This window comes from Camellia sinensis, chromosome 15, assembly GCF_055761805.1.
Source record: "Camellia sinensis isolate YWXY chromosome 15, ASM5576180v1, whole genome shotgun sequence".
NCBI classification, from domain to species: domain Eukaryota; kingdom Viridiplantae; phylum Streptophyta; class Magnoliopsida; order Ericales; family Theaceae; genus Camellia; species Camellia sinensis.
Window position 1 is genome coordinate 116767965 of NC_138975.1, and position 24031 is coordinate 116791995.

The following is a 24031-nucleotide window of genomic DNA, read 5'->3' on the forward strand; positions in this document are numbered from 1 at the left end:
TGACCAAGACAACCAAAATCAAACCTCAAGTATACCAAAACATGGATAAAATCTTCTTGAAGGCAAGCCAAAAGCATGCTAAAAAGACATGTCACAACATGATGCATGTTAGGCTATTTCATGGGATTGCATGGCAAGTGTATGGAGCATGCAAGGACTAACCAAACCAAACCTAAACAAAGGTATGACATGATAAAATAAGCCCAAGAACATGCTGAAATGGACACAACATAGGCTAAATGAGATGTTACTTCAAGGAGCATACAAAGCTAGTGTGTGTGATTTACACTATAAGTGTATGAGGCATGCAAGGGCCAACTAAACCAAGCAAAAATAGATCTAAGGCATGTTAAAACTACACCAAAAATCTACTAAGATGGCCCAAAAACAAGCTAGAAACACATGCTCAAGCATGAGGCATACAAGACTAGTTTGCAAAATTTACACTACAAGTGTATAAACCATGCATGGAATGACCAAGATAGGCAAAAACAGTGGCATATGACAGAAAAATAACCACAAATACCAGCTAAGACATGGCTAACATGAACTTAACAAAGGTGCTCACATATAAGGCAAATATGACAAGTATTGAAGACAACAAGGAGAGGGGATGGCCTTCTCCTTCTTAGGACCTCAAAACACCACCCCCAGTGGTGAGAAGGCCAATACAAGGTGGTCCCGAAGCTCACAAAAAAGGCACAAAAATGAGGCTAAACAAGGCCTAAGAGAGGGTAAACAACCCCAAACACAAAAGTGATCTTAAACAAACTTCAAAAGCATGCCAAAAAAAAACTTTTATCAGTTATAAGTTAAGCTCAAAACAGCATACAAGATAGGCTAAAAGTGTGTGCAAAAATGGGAAATAAAGAGGATAGTTCTCACCCTTGATGCACAGCTGCAAAACCAGCAGGCTCTTGGATCAAGAACCAACTCCTTAACTTCTAAAAATGACCTCCAAGAACCTTAGATGAATGGTGGAGGTGTGTGGCTATGAGGTGTGGTGTAATAGGCCAAGAACAAGACCTTTTTGAACCCAAAATATAGAGATATAAAGAGAGATATATCTTGGAGCCTTAAACAAATTTTTGGAACCTCTCTAAAGGAGAGGGAGGCCCTCTCTTATAGAAAACAAGAGGGTTCAAGCTTCTCGGAGAAGCTAAAGAGGTTCAAGTTTGTTCAAGAAGCTAAAAAGGTTCAAGCTTCTTGGAGAAGCTAAAAAGGTTCAAGTTTCTTCAAGAAGCTAAAAAGGGTTCAAGCTTCTTCAAGAAGCTAAAAAAAGGTTTAAAAGGTTCAAGCTTCTTCAAGAAGCTAAAATAAGGGTTCAAAAGGTCCAAGCTTCCTCAAGAAGCTAAAACAAAGGTGCAAATCCTCCATACACGTGTATGGAGAATAGAGATTGTGCCACCTGGCACTAAATATCTGTATAAAGCAGATGAACAAGGATCGGCCAGCAGAAAAGGCCGATCGACCAACACAAAGGGCCGGCTGACGAAAAACATTGCCGATTGGCCAACAGTTTTGGCCAGTAGTAATAAAACAGGGCCGGTGGCAACATGCCAAGGCCGGTGGGGTGTGGGGATAGCCAACAAGCCATTTCCCGCCCTCAGGTGCAAAGACCACAAGTCCTTAGTCCAACCAAGCACAAAACAAATAAGTCGAGAGATCTTGAGGCAAGGCGCGCGACCGAGACCTCCGAGAACTCGAGACGAACACGAACATGGATGACCATTGAGTGTTCAAACGATGACATCCAAGTCTTGAGAACGGTCAAAAATGGGGTGTCTACAAGGTTAAAAGTCACAAATCAATCCGTTAAAAAAATAAAAAATATATACACAAAAACTCTCAATTACCTAATGAATTCACACCCAAATTGTAAATCGAACTCAATTTGAGTAAAACATTTTATAACAAGCTTCAAGGGGTCAACAGGGAAAAAGGAGACGACTTTTACAAAGTGCAACATATGCCTTCCATCAACATTTGGTAGATTTCTAATTTCTAACTAATCCTTTCCAAGGTAATTTTAGTTTTCAAAATGAGTTATTTTCTCCTCTTGTATTTGAGAGCTTTTAAAGTAATATATTAAATTTCTCTATACACCTATACATACAAATATTTCTTCACAGTGTATAATATTTACAAGGCGTAAAAATAAGTAAATAAATAAATGGGATATTTAGAATGTATCCTTGTATTTTAACAGACATATACCCCTCATTTTGAATTTAAAAATAAATAAATAAAAATTCATGGGAAGTCTTAAATAACCTTGAAAAATAATTATATTATAAGTATGTCTTGATACTCCAACAAGGCTAAAAACCATGTATGTACATGTATGTACATTATATCCTCAACGTTTTAATTATATTATCCTCTCTCTATGTCTCTCCGTGTACATGTATGTACATTATTCCATATTTTGCATCTGTTTTATATCCTCAATGTTTTTTAATAGAAAATCAATGTCAAAACTTTTTTACTATGAACATAAATGTTCAAGATTCATTTTTTTTTCTTCCTTTCATCTTGTTTAGAGCATTTTATTGGTTAAGAGAGCTACTACGGTGATCATCACAAGGAGGTTTATCATCACAAATGAAACTATGGCCTCGTTTGAAAAGTTTACTATTTTAATAGGTTAAAATTTTTGTATTTAGGAAGAGAGTTGAATTTTTTTTAGTTACATGTAATGTTTGTAAGAGAAAAAAAATGATTATGAATTTATTGTGATATTTTATTTTATTGACTTATTTTGATTTTTTGTAAATTTTAACTTGAAAAAAGCTAAAAATTCACTTGCCAAACAGGACCTATCTGGGGTCTCCTTTATTTTGAGTCTAATCTAGGGGCTAAGAGTAATTTGTTCAAGGCTCCGTTTGGGAAGAAAAAAGCCAGGCTATTTTGTCTAAAATAGCCACAAAAAATAAAATAGGCTATTTTAGCCACAAAAAACAAAACATCAAATCCAACCCATAATCATTACAATCCTCTCTTACAAAAAAAGCTAAAAAAGTCAAAAAGCCAAAAAGTCCTTCCCAAACCAGGCTAAAATAGCCCAGATTAAAATAGTCAAAAAACCAAAAAGCTAAAAAGCCAACCCACTTCCCAAACGGAGGCTAAATCAAATAGGAGTTTTATCCTCGTCTTGGAAAACGAAACAATGTGATAAGGATTAGCACATGTCACAAACCATTTTGCCTATGATGACTCCAAAATCCTACATATGACTAAGTGTAACTCTGCATAGAGTGCCTTCACCTAAACTACAGAATTGTTTAGGATTAAGTATATTTTTTGATTTTTTATGAAAAAATGTATAAAAAAAATAAAGAGATAATATAATTTAAATAAATATATTTTTCTAAGCAGGTGATTAAATAATGTGTATGAGAGAGAGAGAGAGAGAGAGTGTGTGTTCTGTATATTCTAGAATGTGCATGAGATGTTATGTTCCCCTACTCATCATTTTTGTATGAACTTAAGGTGGTGTTTGTTTTGAAGGATTGGGACATGGGATTGGACTATTAGTCTGGATGGACTGATAGTCCGTTGTTTGGTAGCCAGTTTTTGCTCCGGATTAATAGTCCCTCTGAACTATTAGGCCCCGTTTGTTTTCCGAGGTAGAATGGAGGGGATCCATAATGAGGGGATCAATAGTGAGGGATTGTTAGTGAGGGGATTGATAGTGAGTGGATTAAGTAAAATTGTGTTTGTTTTGATGATATTTGTTAGTATAAGAGTTGTAAAATTATTTTTATATAAAATAATAAAACAAATAGAAAAATATAAAAAATTAAGCATTAATGATTAAAAGAAAATTCCCAATATGTAAAATATAAAAAATAAATAAATAAATTTCTAATCCCCTCACTATTTTTCTAATACCACCTCCACCTCCACCTCCTCCATTCCAATCCCCCTTCCAACCTCCATTTTAATCTCTTTTTCCATCCTAATCCCTTCCCCAACTCTACAAACAAATACAACACTAAATAACCCTACCTCCATCCTAATCCCCTCCTATCCATTACACCCCAAAACAAACGGGGCCTTAGTCCCATAATTGTTGGATTGTTGTATCCCATGGGAGGTGGGATAGAAATCATGAGATTAGCTTATGAAATTACATTTTTGACCCTCTTATATTTAATATCTTTTTTTTAGTGTTGTTAATTTAAAATTATATATTAAACAAAAAATATAAATTATAAATTTAATTTAATTAAATAATAAATTATGGCATTATAAATTAAATTTTTTAGTGTTGTTAAAAAATTAAATTTATATACTAAATAAAATTATTTTTTTAGTGTTGCTAATTTAAAATTATATATTACATAAAAAATATAAATTATAAATTTAATTTAATTAAAAATTATGGCCTTATAAATTAAATTTTTTGTGTTGTTAAAAAATTAAATTTATATATTAAATAAAATTATTTTTTTAGTGTTGTTAATTTAAAATTATATATTAAATAAAAAATATAAATTATAAATTAAACTTAATTAAAAATAATAAATTAACAATTATGGGCTTATAAATTAAAAATTTTTAGTGTTGTTAAATTATAAATTATAGATTACAAATTTAAAATTATATATTAAATAAAAAAAATATAAATTATAAATTATAAGGGTAAAATAATCTTTTGAACATTTATCCTTATCTAATCCGTCTAACCAAACATTAAATTAACTAAAAATAGTCCAATCCAGATATTTAATCCCATGACTAAACAAACATAGAATATGAATCCAGTCCAACCAAATACAATGTATCTCAAGACTAACAGTCTGATGAATTACAATCTTCCTTATCCAGTCCCCTCCAAACAAACATGCCCTAGGGATCAGTGGATTCCATGCAAAACCTTTGATTATCAAATGATTTTTAACAGAGGGTGGACTCCAATGAAGACCAAATCTAGTAGTCAGAACTCTATATAACAGAAAGTGGACTACCAAAAAAAAAAACTACTTATCAAACCAACGTCTAAAAGGTTTAAGCATCATTGAGTCAATTATGTTCTAAAAACCATGCCGCAATCAAGCCAAAGTCTCACACAGATAAATACACAATGCTTACTTTGATTTGGTGGTTAATAATCCGAGAGAGCACAACTTTGAATGCCAAGTTCTATCAATTCTTCCTCCATTAGGACAAGATAATGTGGTATCCATTCCTGTATCATCAATAGCATAAAAAATTTAGCCGGTCTGAGGAACATGAATAGCATAAGATAAATCTTAACATGTGGTTAGTAGGTTTGCAGAGCAAAAATCAGAAATTAAAATAGCATACGTTGATTTAAATGGTGCACTGATAGCTCCAACAGTTGTGCTAAAGGCAACATCCTGAAATAGGCCAGCCATCTTACCACACGGAAACCATCCCAAGTCTCCACCCTTCTTCCCTGATGGACACTGAATATTCAGCTGTTAGCTAGAAGAAAAAGACAAAAAAGCAACGCAGAGATGTCAGTGTTATGGCTTCTTCAAATATTCCTGAGACAATATCTCGGTCAAACATTCTCTATAGGAGATTGTACAGAGAACACCCTAACTATTTTCTTACGCTCCTTTTGTTTCAGCGAAAAACATTTTCCAACAAAAAACATTTTGCATCCTTAAAACTAATGTAATAACGGTTGTATTAGTGGTGGTAAAGAGGTGGCAACAGGGTGACGGTGGTGGTGGCAAGAGTAGGGGTGGTGATGTGGAGGAGGTTGTGGCGGTGGTGGTGGCAGTGTGGTGGTGGTGTTGCTGGTGGTAGTGTGGTGGGATTGGTAAGACTTTAGTTTGGAAAACGTTTTGTACTTTTTAAAAGTGCAACCATTTTCCGCCCAAATAGGTTTATTTTTACCACAGGACATTTTTTGTTAACTTTCATTTTCCATTATACCAAATGCCAAAAAATAAGAAAAACATTTTCTCACCCAAACATATGGACCATTAGTTAACTTTCAACATGGTGTGTTCATGCAATTTGTTTCCAATGACCAAGGTTTTGTAATGTAGTACTTCAAAACTGTTATAAAAATCATTAAGTTGAAGAGATCATGATTATTTAGCACATTTTAGAAGGCTTGAAACCAATTAAGTGTTGGGTATACCTCCTTATTGGAGTGTGAGACCCAATTGGTTTTGGAACAAGAGTTTAATTTGGTTTAGTATTAATTATAATATATTTTTATATATTATATTTAATTTGGTGGAGACCCAATTTAGTTTGGAAACAACTAAAGTTTTGATAAAAAAAAAAAAACCCTAGATTCACAATACATATTGTGGGTATTGTTTTTCCCAAGAAAAACGTGAGCGGCATCAGCAAAGCTTTAGGTGAGAGTGCTTGGTGTATAACTTAATTTGGTGGGTTTCAATTGATTTTGTTTTGTTGCTTTGTATTTGACTTGGTCAATCAAGAATTGGTGCTTTGATTTGTGATGCAATTTGGTTCAATTTTCGGTTCTGATTTGGTTCATTATTTTGGGTCTTCTTCAACTCTAATTCTGAAGATTTTGGTTCATCTATTTGGTGAGGTCTTTCCTCTTATTTATTTGTGATTATTTGGAATTCACCTAAGGTTGATTTTGTGAGACCATTAGTGTCTCGTTTGTAATCGTTTGGAACTTATTTGGTTGATAGTGGAATCGGATTTCGATCCCGTGAACGTACCTCACATTGAGGGAACCACGTAAAAATTCTTGTGTTGCCTTTGATTTAATTTTTCCGCATTAGTTTTTATTCCCATTGATTGATTTACTTGTGGGGAATCACATATTTTCCCTAACAACTGGTATTAGAGCTTACGGTTTATTTGGGTTTATTTATTTGTGTAAATCAATGGAGGGGAATATGGGTCGTATGTCTAGCTTCAATGGAAGTAATTGGGTAACTTGGAAAACTAAAATAGAGGACCTATTATTTTGTAAAGATTTGTATGGACCTATTGAGGGTGATAGTAGCAAACCCAAGGGTATGAAAGATGATGAATGGAATAGGCTTAATCGAAAAGCCGTTAGTGTTATCCGTCAATGGATTGATGATAGTGTGTTTCATCACGTTGCTACTGAAACTTCGGCACATGATTTATGGAAAAAATTAGAGGGCCTTTATGATAGGAAATCAGCCACAAATAAAGTTTTTCTGTTTCGTAAGTTAGTTAATTTAAAATATAAAGAGGGCAGCCCTACTCCGGAACATCTGAATGAAATAAAAAGTATTGTTAACCAACTTGCTTCTATGAAAATTATTTTTGATGATGAGTTGCAGGCTTTGATGCTACTTAGTTCTTTGCCCGAAAGTTGGGAGACTTTGGTTGTGACCGTTAGTAATTCGGCGCCCGATGGAGTTGTCACAATGGGCCAAGTCACTAGTAGCCTGTTGAATGAAGAAACTAGAAGAAAATCAGCGAGTTCCTCTCATTCAGAAGCATTTGTTGTGAGAGGCCGAAGCAAAACAAGGGGGAGGAGTAAGACTCCTCAAGGTCGTGATCAAAGCCGTGACAAATCAAAAGATGGTTCTTTTTCAAAGAAAGACATTGAGTGCCATTATTGCCATGAGAAAGGGCACATGAAGCGGGAATGTCGAAAGCTCAAGAATAAGGAGAAAAGGCGTGACAAAAGTGTGGACAAGAAGCAAGAAGACACAACGGCAGTTACTACCGATGATCTCATGGTCGTTTGTAAAGATAATTGTATCAATTTTGTGGGCCAAGAGAGTAATTGGGTGGTTGATTCCGATGCTTCTTTTCATGTGACTTCTCGAGTTGATTTCTTCACTACCTACACCGAAGGAGATTATGGTTTTGTTCGAATGGGTAATGAAGGTTTGTCCAAGATTATTGGTATGGGTGATGTTTGCTTGGAAACAAATTTGGGTTGCAAGTTGTTGCTTAAAGATGTGAGGCATGTTCCCGACATTTGCCTCAATTTGATCTCTACTGGGAAGCTAGATGATGAAGGCTTCAACAACAAATTTGGTGATGGAATATGGAAGCTCACAAAAGGTTCTTTGGTGGTGGCTAAGTGCAAGAAGACTCATACACTTTATTCGATGCAAGGGAAAATTTGTAAAGGTGTTGTCAATGCACTTGAAGATGATACTTCTACCGAATTGTGGCACAAGCGGCTTGGCCACATGAGTGAAAAGGGACTGCAATTATTGTTCAAGAAAGAGCTTCTACCCGGTTTGAAAGGTACACATCTCAAAACTTGTGTTTATTGTTTGGCGGGTAAACAACATAGAGTTTCTTTTCATAAAAATGTTACTTCTAGAAAAGAAAATGCTTTAGAGTTGATTCATTCGGATGTTTGTGGTCCTTTAAAAGTTAGAACACATGGTGGTGCACTTTATTTTGTTACTTTCATTGATGATTATTCAAGGAAAGTTTGGGCTTTTCTACTAAAAACTAAAGATCAAGTTCTAGAAGTATTTAAGCATTTTCAGGCCATGGTTGAAAGAGAAACATGGCAGAAATTGAAGTGCATCCGATCAGACAACAGTGGTGAATACATTGGGCCATTTGATGAGTATTGTCGCAGCCAAGGTATTCGGCACCAAAAGACAGTTAAGAAGACTCCTCAATAAAATGGCGTTGCCGAGAGGATGAACCGCACCATTGTGGAAAGAACAAGGTGTTTGCTTTCACAAGCTAAATTGCCAAGATCCTTTTGGGGTGAGGCAATGAAGACAGCGGTTGATATGATCAATTTGTCTCCTTCCTATCCTTTGAATGGTGATGTACCAGAAAGAGTTTGGACTGGCAAAGATGTATCTTATGAGCACTTGAGAGTGTTTGGTTGCTGAGCTTTTGTTCACATTCCAAAGGATGAGAGGTCCAAGCTTGATTGTAAGTCAAGACAATGCATTTTTCTTGGCTATGGGCGTGATGAATTCGGGTATAGATAGTGGGATCCGGTCGACAAGAAAGTCATTTGAAGCCGTGATGTTGTGTTTCTTGAAGACCAAACAATTGAAGACTTTGGCAAGGGTGATCAACCAGAGCCAAAAACTAGTGATCTCATTAACATGGATCCATCTCCTTCATCTTCAATTGACGATGAAAATGGGGGAGAGGTGCAACCACCTCTTGAAGATGTATATGATGATGCTATTCAAAATGAAGTTGAGCCCGAAATTGAGGAAGAGCGTCCAACTCAAGAACCGCCACCACAACTTGAGTTAAGAAAATCTACAAGGGACCGACAACCTTCAAGAAAGTATCCTCCCAATGAATTTGTGTTGATTTCTGATCAAAGGGAGCCTAAGAGCTACCAAGAAGCAATTGAGCATGTAATGAAAGGTGATTGGAAAAAGGCCATGGACGAGGAGATGAATTCCTTACTTGAAAACCAGACTTATGATTTAGTGAAGTTGCCTAAAGGAGGAAAATTCTGAAAAATAAGTAGGTTTTCAAATTGAAGAATGATGACAAGACTCTGAGGTACAAAGCACGTCTTGTTGTGAAAGGCTTTGGGCAAAAGAAAGTTATTGACTTTGATGAGATTTTCTCGCCGGTTGTAAAGATGTCTTCTATTCGGGTTGTACTTGGCATGGCTGCAAGTATGAACCTTGAAGTTGAGCAACTTGATGTGAAGACCGCATTTCTTCATGGTGATCTTGAAGAAGAAATTTACATGGAGCAACCGGAAGGTTTTGTGAAAAAAGGGAAAGAGAAATTTGTTTACAAATTGAAGAAAAGTTTGTATGGTCTTAAGCAAGCCCCGCAGCAATGGTACAAAAAATTTGACTCTTTCATAATGAATAATGGTTTTTTTAAAACCACTTCGGACCATTGTGTGTTTGTGAAAAATTTCCCGGATGGTAAATTTATTATTCTTTTACTTTATGTTGATGACATGTTAATTGTGGGTCAAGATTCTACCATGATTGACAAGTTGAAGTTAGAGTTGAGCAAGTCTTTTGCTATGAAAGATTTGGGATCGGCAAAGCAAATACTTGGTATGAAAATTGTTCGTGATCGCAAAGAGGAACTGATTTGGTTGTCTCAAGAAAGCTACATTGAGAAAGTTCTTGAGAGGTTTAACATGAATAAAGCAAAGTCGATTGGTTGTCCACTTGCGGGTCACTTCAAGCTTAGTTTGAATCAATGTCCTACAAGTGAGAAAGATAAAGAAGAGATGTTGAAAGTTCCTTATGCTTTAGCAGTTGGTTCTTTGATGTACGCCATGGTTTGTACAAGGCCGGATATTGCTCACGCCGTTGGTGTGGTGAGTCGTTTTCTCTCTAATCCTGGTAAAGAACATTGGGCAACGGTAAAATGGATTCTAAGGTATCTTCGAGGGACTTCGAAGGTATGTTTGTGTTTTGGGGATGGTAAGCCGATGCTTGATGGGTTCATAGATTCTGACATGGCCGGTGATATTAATTCTAGGAAATCTACTTCGGGGTATTTGATGACTTTTGCAGGGGGAGCTGTGGCATGGCAATCTAAATTACAAAAATGTGTTGCTCTCTCAACTACCGAAGCTGAATTTATTGCCATTACAGAAGCTTGCAAAGAAGAGTTATGGTTGAAGAAATTTTTGCAAGAGTTGGGTTTGAAGCAAGAAAAGTATGTGCTTTATTGTGATAGTCAAAGTGCTATTCACTTGAGTAAAAATTCTACTTTTCATTCGAGATCGAAACACATTGATGTGAGATACCATTGGATTCGTGATGTGTTAGATTCGAAATTGTTACAACTCGAAAAGGTTCACACAAATGATAATATTTCGGATATGTTGACAAAGACTTTGTCGAAAGACAAACATTTAAAGTGTCGAACTTTGGCGGGTATGGTTGATCTCTCCACCTAAGTCGGTAGGGGGAGAATTGTTGGGTATACCTCCTTATTGGAGTGTGGGACCCAATTAGTTTTGGAAAAAGAGTTTAATTTGGTTTAGTATTAATTATAATATATTTTTATATATTATATTTAATTTGGTGGAGACCCAATTTAGTTTGGAAACAACTAAGGTTTTGATAAAAAAAAAAAAAAAACCTAGATTCACAATACATATTGTGGGTATTGTTTTTCCCAAGAAAAACGTGAGCGGCAGCAGCAAAGCTTTAGGTAAGAGTGCTTGGTGTATAACTTAATTTGGTGGGTTTCAATTGGTTTTGTTTTGTTGCTTTGTATTTGACTTGGTCAATCAAGAATTGGTGCTTTGATTTGTGAAGCAGTTTGGTTCAATTTTCGGTTCTTATTTGGTTCATTATTTTGGGTCTTCTTCAACTCTGGTTTTGAAGATTTTGGTTCATCTATTTGGTGAGGTCTTTCCTCTTATTTATTTGTGATTATTTGGAATTCACCTAAGGGTGATTTTGTGAGACCATTAGTGTCTCGTTTGTAACCGTTTGGAACTTATTTGGTTGATAGTGGAATCGGATTTCGATCCCATGGACATACCTCATATTGAGGGAACCACGTAAAAATTCTTGTGTTGTCTTTGATTTAATTTTTCCGCATTAGTTTTTATTCCCATTGATTGATTTACTTGTGGGGAATCACATATTTTTCCTAACATTAAGTAGCTAAGTGAAAATGATGAACCCATTAAATACCTAAATAAAAGCTAACTAAATACAATTGAATCAGGTTCACCATCAAGATCATAAAACATTACAAAAATATGAAAGAGTCAAAAATGACCCCCTCCAAGTTCAAAATCAGAAATTGATACCGACAAAACCTTGACCAACAAGTGTAAAAGTTTTAAACTAAATGTGTTAAAAAATAATGAGAAAATGGATAATGTAATGGGGAAATCACCTCTGCAAACTCAACAGGTGGAACCTTGTCTCCATTACTAAGCCAGCCATCTTTTCTAGCTTCTTGTATGCTTCATTAATCTTCCCTTGCTTCTCACGTAAGATATGCCTTGCTAAAAACAAAATCCAAAACCCAGAGTCAAATCAGGAGACTCAACATACTAGATAAATTGCAATTAAAAAAACATAGAAGCTCCTGAAAAACAGATTAAGGGGAAGAAACAACCTTTGACATATGTGCAGTTGCCAAGCCCATCTGTCTTCACTTCTTTTCCTTTACCTTTTGAAGCAGTATCATCACTTCCTTCCGCTGCCTGTTTTCCCTTTCCCTTTCCTCCTAACTCCTTTGGCTTTGAGTCCTCACACATGACTCTTTAACCTTCTACAAAAAACCACAATATGAAGACCTTAATCAACAAGGAGTGAGCACTGGAAGAGCTTAAAATCACACACCACAAAACAACAATTGCTTAAAGGCAAGTAAATTAATATAACCATTATCTCATACATAACAGATATGTCCAACATATAGTAAGATTTGCTTGAGTTCATTCCTAAGAAATATATTACTTTTGGGCTATGTTCGGATTTGCTTGAGCCAGCTCTCTCTCCCCCTCCATGATTTTCTACAAATAGCTCAAACACTATATAGTTATCTATATGTATGTACATATTGTATCTGTGTGTGTGTGTGTGTGTGTTCCCAAATGCATCTACTAATTCTTATCATTTTAGATTTAAATCCTTAGATTTGAATCCACATCCAAACTCAAATCCATTGTGAAAATATTAGGTTTTATGTATATATGGTAGTACATATTTTTTTTTTGTATATTTTAGGGAATGTTGGGGATTGAGTAATTATTCTAGTTTCCTTTTTAGTCTTAGGGTTATTTTGTGATATAAACTGATGTACTCTTGTATTAGAAACACAATTGAATATACATAAGTCATTTAGAAATCTTACATGGTATCAAAGCTATGTTCAAAACCCTATTGTCGATTCTTCTCTGGTTCAGCTTTCTAGATTCGTGCGACCAATTTGAGTTTGAATCGCAATCCACCGATTGTGGTACTCTTGTTGGTCTGATTCGAGATTGGATTTGGCTTGTTTGGTCATCTGTTTGAGTCAACCGATCTGGTCATCTAAGTCATCCCATCTGTTTGAGTCGACTCGTCTATTTCGTTCAATCGACCCATCTGGTCATCTGATTCGCGATGCTGATTCGTAGGTGGTCTTTGCTGCACCGTAACCTTCTCTGGTTCATGGATTATAAGTCGTGGATCACGACTGTATATTTGGGCTTCATCTGGTTGGTCACTCTCTCGTTTTGATTCACCATCATCTCTCTGGCTCAACTTCACATCGCGAAGATCGTCTTTCTGAACTGGGTTTGAATATTTGACCCATATGAGGTATTATCATCTGGTTCCTTATCTGAGGTGTTATTCACTTGGTATTTAGTGCTTATTATTCTTTGACTCCAATGGATATCCCTGTTTGCGTATTGGCTCTCTTTTGTTTGGATCTTTTCTATTGTTCTTGCTAGTTCATTACAATGACGGATGATAAAATGGCTAGGCCCAAAAATAGGCTACTGGCTTCAGATGAGTATGCTTACTGCCATCAGAGAAGCCATTGGAAATATCACTATCCCAAGAAGGGACCTCTGCCTGCCTCGTCTTCTCAGCAGTCTCAGACTCAGTCCGTGCTTCTCTTCAGAGTACTCTTCGGCCTCCCGCCACTTATATTGCTCCTGTTTCGGCTCTTGATCCTGACTTGACTTTCTTGAGTGCTCAGATTGGTCAGCTTCAGCATTTACTGTCTACCTCTCAGCCATTCGCGCCTGCCTCCGTTGTTTCCTCCATTTATTCAAATTTGCTTGGGTCTTTTTCAAGTATCTCTTCATCTATCTAGATTTTTTACTCTGGTTCCTCTCATCATATGACGACCCATCTCTCCTTACTTCAAAATTATACTCCCTTTCCCTTTTCTATCACTGTTAATATTGTTAATGGTTCTGGTATGTTTGTTATATCTGTTGGGTCACCGTCTGCTATGTATGATGTCTCTATTCCATCTGTCTTATATCTTCCTCAGTTATCTGTCAATTTATTATCTATCAGTCAGCTTAATGCCTCCAGTTTTAATGTGATCTTTTCTTCTTCTATCTGTTCTATGCATGATCAGATGTCCAAGCAGCAGATTGGAATTGGCCATAAAATTGGAGACCTCTATGTGGTGGAGATATGTGGTGGAGAGCCTGCATCTACCTATGACTACCTCTTTGACTGCCTTTTCTTCTTTCAGTTAGATTCTCTATCAAGTCTTTTCTATTTGTAGCATTCCAGATTAGAGCATTTGTTTGCTGACCGCTTACGGTCTTTTGCTCAGTCAAGTATATTGGGTAAAGTTTCTCTTACTCAACTTACCAAGTGTCAGGGGTGTAAATTTGCCAAAATGACAGCCTTACCTTTTCGTAAAAGTATGTAACGCCCCAACCCTTCACATGCCATCGATATTGTCCGCTTTGGGCCACTCTCGTACGGATTTGTTCTTCCCAGTGGGTCACCCATCCTAGAACTACTTCAACTTAAGCACGCTTAACTGGGGAGTTCTAATAAGGATTTCACCACCCGGGAAAAGGCCTCGATGCTATATAAGGGTCTAGGTTTTACTTTTATAGCTCAGGAACTCCCTCTCCATTCCCGATGTGGGACACCAGGGCCTTACAATCACCTCCCCTTAGGGCTGCACGTCCCCGTGTAGTAGCCTGCCAGCTCACAAGCCCGCCCACATGCACCGAGAGACGCCAGGGGCCCACACTCGGTACTCCGGAGAGTCGGCTTTGATACCATTTGTAGAGACCCTAGTTTTTGAAAGTCCATTAAATCCCTAACCTTGAGTTTATTTCAATAAAACCTTTGAATTTTCACCTAATTGCATTTTAAACCCTAGAATCGGGTAGCATTGCGAATTAATTCGAGTAAACCCTAATCGATCCCATAGATTAATAATCACCTTTAAAACCATATTATTAATTATTAGACCTTATCATTATATATTAATCACTGTAAAATCTTAATTCCCGGTAATGCTGTTTTTGCTCAGTTTCTCGCCTTGTTTGCGCTGTAATTTAACGGGACCCGAATTTATTATTTCAACTATTTTCTAATGTTAGTATATTAATAACATATATCAAGGTTTCATAAATTTAGACTTGGTCCCTATATACTTTTATTTTATTTCATTCCAACCCTTAGTTGTAATATTTTATTAATTAATGTACTTGTATTATATTATGTTTATAAATATAAATATCTCATAAAAATATCATATATATGTCTTGAAGCCCAAGTTGTTGACCATATATATAAATATCATATATATGTCGGCTCTAATACCAAGTTGTGATGCCCCAAATTTTGATAACATATTACAACGATACAACGGGGTTTAACTAGTGGATTCACATCATTTTTAAGCACAAAATACAAATAATTATACTAAAAGAAAATATTAATAATACTTACAGATAAAATTCTTCAAGTCTTTGAGTACAAATCAGTTCATTGATACAAAAAGATTATCTAAAATACAGGAAATATGAAATCTAATCTCTAAGGCAGCGTGGTTCCACGAAGCTTTTAGGGATTCTGCTCTCAGCGTAAAACTCACCTTCACCTGGCATAAAACGCCACGAGCTTGGAATGCCCAGTAAACACACACACCCCAACCCTTTTCCCATTCCAAATACACAAGTAACATAACGGCACGATCATAACATACAGCGAAAGCAATAATCAAGCAGAGATTATATTTAAATTTCAGTTCTCATAAATAATAGTCAATTTTAATTAGTTCTAGGCAACTCCTCGCGGAATGTCGTTCCTACCCAACCGCTAACTTTGGCCACGGGCAATTCTGACTCCCCCTTGGTTAATACAATACCAATGCATCGCTTATCGCATAACCACCAGTGCGTCGCTTACCGCACAATTACCAATGATGCCCACGCACCTAGGTTACATACCCAAGTAGTGACATCATGGTCTGCCCAAGGAAACGGGCTTCCAGGGATACTCTCCCTGTGTGAGACCCTCACTACCACCCTTATGCCTCCCATTTCCGTTAAGCAGCCAAAATATCTCCCGTGCCATGTTAGGGTTCGAAAACACACTTGCGCAAGACTTCACAAAAATGAAACACATTCCACTATATCATACTCTTGAATCCATCATTTATGATCTCATAAAATTTAATACAATGATCGCAATCCATTACCATCCCATTTGATTTCCCCTTTATTAAATGTATTATGTTCTCAGTTATAGCAAAACATGGTCAGTATAATTACGAATCCAAACTAAAAAACAAGTAATTTATTCATGGTAAAGCAAATTTATAATTTATCATAGATTACATATCAAGACTAAGACATTCAAGAAATATAGAATATAAGAGTTGCAAACCAAATAAAAGCATATTAACACAAATTTTCAGATTTCCAGATTTGAACCAGTTTGAAAATAACTATGCAAAAAATAGTTTTATTGGCCCTAAAGACCTGATCTCATGTGAGTTTGTAGATAAATAAGTCTAGTTTCAAACCCAATTTACGAAAATAGGATAGGTATTTTATATTTTAAGATAATTCAGAATTACCAAGCTCTATCCAGATTCATTGACTGTTACGCAAATCAGTTTTTCTCTCAAACCCCTCACTCTCTTGAGTTCAAACAAATTTTAGTTGAAATACAACACCCAGATTAAGATTTTGACATAAAATTGGACTCAAGATTATTTTTCTAGAATTTTATAAAAATAGAGAAAGTTGGCTGTTTTCCTGGTTCTGGGAGTAACAAACTTAGAAAAATTGTTTAGGTTATAAAAATACATCCTTAGATCCTACCAAAATTAGTACATACTCTAGACATACCAAATATTAGGCCCTAAAAACAGATTTTATGTTTATGGAGTTTTGATAGGAAAATAAATTCAAAAGAGGAAAAAGATTTGCTGCTGGAAATTTAAGAAAGAAAGAGAAGCATACCATTTCTTGATTAATACACATTTATACAAGAGTGTAGGCCTAGACTACAACAAATATATACAAAAAGAGCATGTATTAGGAGGGGAAAAACAAGTGGTAAGAGAACTTGAGAGAAGAGGTGTTGTATGTTTACCTCTATTGTACAAGACTCAACACAATTCTTCCTTTTCTTCTTCTCTTCTCTCTCACTCTTTCCCTCTCTCTTTTTTTTCCAAGATCAGTCACTCTCACTCCTCTAGTGCAAGGCTGAAAATGTAAATAATGAGGGGGAGAAGAGTGCATATATATAGAGAGAAAAGATTGGGAAGGTTTCTTGGGGACTAAGTTTTATAAGTGCAAATTGTCAAAGTTGCCATTATGGCCCTTTTCATCCATCACATGGTCAACAACTTGGGCTCCAAGACATATATATGATATTTGTATGAGATGTTTATAGTTATAAACATAATATAATACAAGTACATTAATTAATAAAATATTACAACTAAGGGTTGGAATGAAATAAAATAAAAGTATATAGGGACCAAGTCTATATTTATGAAACCTTGATATATGTTATTAATATACTAACATTAGAAAATAGTTGAAATAATAAATTCGGGTCCCGTTAAATACAGCGCAAACAAGGCGAGAAACCGAGCAAAAACAGCATTACCGAGAATTAAGATTTTACAGTGATTAATATATAATGATAGGGTCTAATAATTAATAATATGGTTTTAAAGGTGATTATTAATCTACGGGATCGATTAGGGTTTACTCGAATTAATCCGCGATGCTACCCAATTCTAGGGTTTAAAATGCAATTAGGTGAAAATTCAAGGGCTTTATTGAAATAAACTCAAGGTTAGGGATTTAATGGACTTTCAAAAATTAGGGTCTCTACAACCTACCCCCCTTAAACAAATTTCGTCCTCGAAATTTTAAGCAGTTGAAAAGTTGTGGATAATTTACCCACATTGCCTCATTGTGCTTCCAAGATGATTTTAGAGTTGGAGCTATTCATGCCTTGGAGATTGAAAATCAAACGCATAAACAATTCTTAAAGGTTTGCATCCACATAGCAGATACGAAAGAATACGATGAATAAAGCATGTACTCAAGAGTTCTAAAACTATATTAACCAAAGGAAATTTACATCGTCTATATATATTTTACAAAAGGTCAGCCAAAAGAGTTATAACTAATATCCTAGTTATATTTTTCCTAAGTTAGCCATGGCTCGTACTACTGTCCCTTGGGTTCATATGTGGTGTACTGCTCTTCCTTAAGATACTGCTTAGTGAGATGTTCATTTTCTTCTCCTTCCAGTGCAAATATTCTGCCTGTTGGCCTTTGATTGTTAACCGGTCCAGATTTCTGATTACTCTCCGCCTTGTAATTTTGTTGCCTAGTAGCTCCCGACTTAGTTACCCATGGTTGTTGCCCGCCAGTAACTTGCGTATTTGCTCCCGAGCGCTCTCCTCGATTTTCGACCAGTTGGGGGCATTCAAACCTCCTATGTCCCATCTGTTGACAATGATAGCACTTGATCAACCCAGCTAGTCTTGTCTGAAAACTCTCCTTCAGATTTTGTTGCTGCGATTGTTGGGGTTGTTGGGGTTCCCTAGAATACGGCTTATGTGCTACATGCCTTCGACTATTTCTTTCGGGTCCCATATTGGAATGATTGTTTTCTTTCCTCAAACTCCAAATCCTCTTGGAATCTGCCACCTTCTGTTCTAAATCAAGTGCTATGTCAACCACATCTGCAAAAGTGGGAAGTCGCATGGGCAAAACTCTTCCTCGAATTGTAGGGTCTAGACCCCATTCAAATTTTCTTTCTTTGTCTTCATCGTTTTCTACGTATCGAGTCGCATAACACGCTAACTCCTCGAACTTTGCCACATATTGGGTCACCGTCATCGTGCCTTGTTCTAGGTTTAGAAATTCACGAATTTTTTCTTGTTTGATTGTGTTTGGAAAGTACTTCCTCAAAAATAACTGATTAAACTGTTCCCACGTCATTGTGGTGATGTCTCTGGATTCCCAAATCAAAGCCCACCAATGATCTGCTTCCCCTTCAAGTTGGTAAATTGCTAAATCAATCCTACCAATGTGTTTAGTTATTCCCATTGTGCTGAACATCTTTTCAATTTGTCGGATCCAATTTTCAGTAATTTTAGGATCGGGTTTGCCAGTGAAGATCAGCAGTCTCTGTTTGCGAAACTCAGAGAATAGATGTGTCCTCTCATTCTGACGCGTTCTCCTCAGCCTTCCTAATTCTTCCAAAATTTGATTTCCGACATTCTCGAGTAAGTTGGTAGCAGATGTAGGGGCGTGATCGTGATTGTTAACCCTAGGTGCCCCATTCCTATTTAAATTGGCATCATCGTTGTGGTTGGTGGCGTTGTTGTTGCCTACGTATTTGTTTGCTCTTGTATGGTTCACCATCTGCGAAACGCGCAGTTAAGTGCAGGTTAGGGTTTTGTTAATGCGGTTAGTCAAGGAAATTACTAAGTGAAATGCTCTATTCGAAACACAATCCAAGTAACACCTGATATGAACCTAACGTAGTCTTACTCAACCATCGACTCTATCACCACTCTCGATCGCTCTGGGCAACTGCATGTTTTGGTTCGCTGATTGAACCTAACCTTTCCTTTCTTTATTATAAAATTCTAGTTTCACTACACTTGTCTAGAAGGCTTTTTTCAGCACCTAGTACAAATACTAGAATCGTAGGCTCACGACTATATATTTTCACGAATCGACATTGCCATGCCCGAAATTTGAAGAAATGTCCTAGGGTGGGTCAAGAAAATTTTAATTTTTGACATCTTCTTGTCTCTAGACTAAGTAGTGTTATCATAATATAATATAGTTGGTGGCAAGGTTGTTTCTAATCGCAAGTCGAACGCGTGGGTAAGGGTTGAACCTAAGCTCTGATACCAAGTTGTAACGCCCCAACCCTTCACATGCCATCGATATTGTCCGCTTTGGGCCACTCCCGTACGGATTTGTTCTTCCCAGTGGGTCATCCATCCTAGAACTACTCCAGCCTAAGCACGCTTAACTGGGAGTTCTAATAGGGATTTCACCACCCGAGAAAAGGCCTCGATGCTATATAAGGGTCTAGGTTTTTACTTTTATAGCCTAGGAACTCCCTCTCCATTCTCGATGTGGGACACCAGGGCCTTACAAAGTACTTCTATATTTGATACATTGTTTTCTTTAGTTCATACTGATGTCTGGGGTCCTTCTCCTATTCTCACTAAAGGGGGTCCTGCATACTATATTTCATTTGTTAATGACTGCACTTGTTACACTCGGATTTACCTTATGACTCATAAGTCTACCTTCTATCAGATATACTGTACTTTTCAGTTTATGGTCACTATAGTTTGGGTCTACTATTAAATTGTTATAGTTTGACTTGGGTGGAGAATATTTTAAAACTAAGGTCTGTGAATATTTGGCCAATTTGGATACCATTCACCAAACTTCTTGTACTGATACACTTGTCCAAAATGGTCAAGCTGAGCGTAAATACCCTTATCTCCTTGAGACAACTAGGTTTCTCCTTCTCTCTGCCTCTCATCTTGGGGTGAAGCAGTTCTTATTGCTACTTTTCTTTTCAACTGTATGCCTACTTTCCTTCTCTCTAGTCGATCTCCTTATGAGGCTCTGTTTTCTCAATTTTCCAATTACTCCCTCATTCGTGTGTTTAGGTCTTCTTGTTTTGTCCTTTTATCCCGTAAAGAAATATTATAGTTTCTAGTGCAATCTTAGGAAAATAGATAACAAACTACAAGAAAGAATAGGGCACGAAATATGTAAGTGGCTGAGCTAGCAAGGTAACAAAAATAAGTATAAGAACAAACTATGCAAAACAAAAATAAAAATAAAAATGAGAACATTTAACAACAAACAATAGAACAATGAAATTTTGTACAGTTGAGCTGGCTAAGAAATTAACACTTTTGAGATAATTTATTATCTTTGATTTCTAATAATGAGGAAAAGTGAAAATTGAAAACCAAGAGATACTTAAGAGTGAACAATTTCATTATCTAGATTCAATTATTAATAAGAATTGAGAGATTGAAGATGATGTGGCTCACAAACTGAAGTGGGTTGGTTAGAGTAGAGGAATACTTCTGACATATTATGTGATCGACGTATACCAACATAATTGAAAAAAAAATTATAGAGTAGTTATAAGGTCAGCAATGCATCATGAGACAAATGTTAACAAACTAAGAAATAACGCATAAGTAAAATGAATGTAACTGAGATGAAAATGTTGAGGTGGATGTGTGGTAAGACCATGAAAGGTAGAATCAGAAATAAATTTGTTTGTGAAATGGTAAAAGTAGCACCAACTGAACATAAGTTAAGAGGGAACAAATTATAATGGTTTTTTCATGTATAATGAAGACCGATAGAGGCAACAACGAGGATGTTTGATAGGATCACAGTTAATGGAAACGCTAGGGAGGAGGGAAAGACCTACATTGACATGGGATAGTGCAGTAACTAAGGATCAGAATTTACTTAATTTAAGTGAGCATATGGCCCTTGATAGAGTATAACAGAGAAAAAAGATTCAGGTAGGTCACCTAATGTCATGACATTGACGTCCAATCACTACCAAGATTTCCAATACAATATCTGACTTTTTACCAATCAAATAACACCCAGTCTCAAATCTTGTAATCATAAGTAAATGCTAGAAGAAAATATCTCGGTTCATAATGTAGACACCCCATTTTTGACCACCCTTAAGACTGGGCACTACTGATGGTTTACTTGGTGATGAAAGATGTGCAGGGCAAAGGTTCGATTTCTTCGGCAAGAGGAGAGTCAAATCCTAACCTCACACCCCATTTTTGGACTAAAACTATTTTGGATGATTTTTAGACCTTAAAACCCTCTCTTTCAAAATATTTTTGAAATAAAGTTCCTACGATGTTCCAAGGCTCGCATTTCATTAAATGTTGCGCTTTTCGGTAAACCGAGTTAGGACAGAGTGGAAATGAATGAAAGAGAGATGAAATCTTTGAAAAATCTTTCAAAACACCTTGTTTAGGGGTTTGGAGTTGAGGAAAATTGGAGAAGAGGGAAGAAACCAAGTTGAAGAAGAAGGTGGGTATGAATCGCTAAAAGAGAGTTGAGCGGTCCTCGCTAAATCATGTCTATCTGTTTATACACTTGGATTTAAGATATGAGGCCACCACCATTGGAAAGGAGACTTCTGGGGCTTCATTTTACACTCAAGAATCTCCTAAATCCGAGTTCGGATGGGGGAGATATGATTGGTTGAAGTTGGGCATCATTCTAGTTGGACCAAAACTGAGTGGCTTCACCGAAAGAGGTATAATTTTTTTCATAGTTATAATTTGGATGCAAGGCTGCCACCATTGGAAAGATTACTTCCGGGGCTTCAATTTGGATACAAGAATGGCCTAAAAAGGAGTTCATATGAAGGAGTTATGCCCATTTGAAGTTGGACCTGCAGAGCAGAATTTCCTGTCGGCCACAAGAATAGCAGATTGGCCAAAAAAGTAGCAGATCGGCCATCACAAGTAGCAGATCGGCCAAAAAAAGTAGCAGATCGGCCATCACAAGTAGCAGATCGGCACTAAAGATGGCCGATCGGCCAAAAGTGACCCAAATTCATTTTTTTGAAGATATTTCTCCTCCAGTTGTTTCTGGCTTGCTCCAGCTGTCCCAGTTCAGATATTTTCGACCAAAATTGATATTTTGCTATATAATGAAGCCTTATATCTCATTTTCAAAGGGTTGAACTTCTTGGACAAGCTTGAGAGCTTCTCTCACTAAAATCCCTCTCTCTCTACAAAACTTCCAGAGCAAGATCTCTGCCTCTCTCTCTAGAGCCTCTCTCTCTCTTGCTCCTTTTGTGCATAGAAGTGCATATAAGTAGAGAAATAATTCTAGTTTGCATACACTTCCTTCATCAAAGTTGATCACCATTCGCTTGAGGTCCCTTGGAACCTATTTTTGGGCTGATTGAAGGTTGTTTGGCTCAAAAAAGTGGTTGTTTTGCAGTTGTGCTTCAAGGGTAAGCATCTCCCTCTTTTAAGCTCATTTTTGTACACTATCTTGGCCATTCTTGTATTCTTGTTTTGCCACCCTTTTAAACTGTTTTTGGCTTGGTTTTGAACTGAAGAAAACTCTGTTTTTCAGTCCTCAAAGTGTTGGTTTGTGCCTTGTTTGGCTAGGAGGTGTTTTCTTCCCTTTGCTCCTTGACTTGTATAGCTTTTGAGCCATCTTCTAATGCCTTTCAAAATAAATATTCGTGGCCTTAGAACCACTAAAATCCAAAGGATTTTCAGTGGTAAAAAACTTGTTTTGAGGTCCCAAATGGGAAAGGATAGCCTCCCCTCCTTGTTTCTCCATGCCATGTCTTGTTAGCTCTATAAAGTAGCATCTTTTTGTGGCTTATGTTAGCTCTTTTCAAGTATGTTTTTGTGACTTTTTGGGCATGCTCTAACTCTGTTTTAGGCTAGTTTGGTCACCTCTTGCATACTTTATACACTTGTAGTGTAAACTTGCACACTAGCCCAACATGCATCATGCTTTAGACCATCATTCTAGTGTGATTTTGGCTTAACTCCAAGAAGCTTTTGGCCATGTTTTAGTATGCTTAAGGTCTGATTTATGTTATTTTGGTCGTGCATGTATTGCTTTGTATAGCCATGGTTCAATCTAGCTCATTAGCTTTGTGTATTGAGTCTACTAGCATGCATTGCTTGGGCTATTTGCATGATTTAGCATCATTTAGAATGCTATTTCAGAGCATGTTTCATTGCCATGCACTCACATGTTTCACTCCTTCAATGCTTTGAAGGGTTCATGCTTTATGTCTTAAAAAAGAGCCCATGTGTATGCTATCTTGCCTAGACTTTTGGACCACCATTTCAGTGTGTTTTGGGTCGTATTTTGCCATGATATAACTCTGTTTTTGGTTGGTTAGCGCATCCCTCATTTGCTTCTTACACTTGTAGTATAAGTCCTCTTTACTAGTCTTGCATGCTTAATGAGTGAGCTTGTTATTCTAGCATGTGTTGACTTGGCATGAGCCCATTTTTTATGTTAGTTTGACATGCCATAACTCTGATTTTTGTTGGTTAAGTCATCATATGCTTGGTTTTGGTACGTGTAGTGTAAACCTCCTTATTGGCCTTA

The 24031-nt window shown here is 36.6% G+C and overlaps 1 pseudogene across 1 annotated transcript; it reads right to left on the reverse strand.

The window, feature by feature from the left end:
* Positions 1 to 4844: 4844 nt before the first annotated feature.
* On the reverse strand, positions 4845 to 12154 carry LOC114288863 (uncharacterized; annotated as a pseudogene). Its single transcript, XR_014357013.1, has 4 exons — positions 12013 to 12154; positions 11788 to 11899; positions 5314 to 5454; positions 4845 to 5194 (listed from the first exon to the last, which is right to left on the reverse strand). The product of XR_014357013.1 is annotated as an uncharacterized LOC114288863 (transcript).
* Positions 12155 to 24031: the final 11877 nt, after the last annotated feature.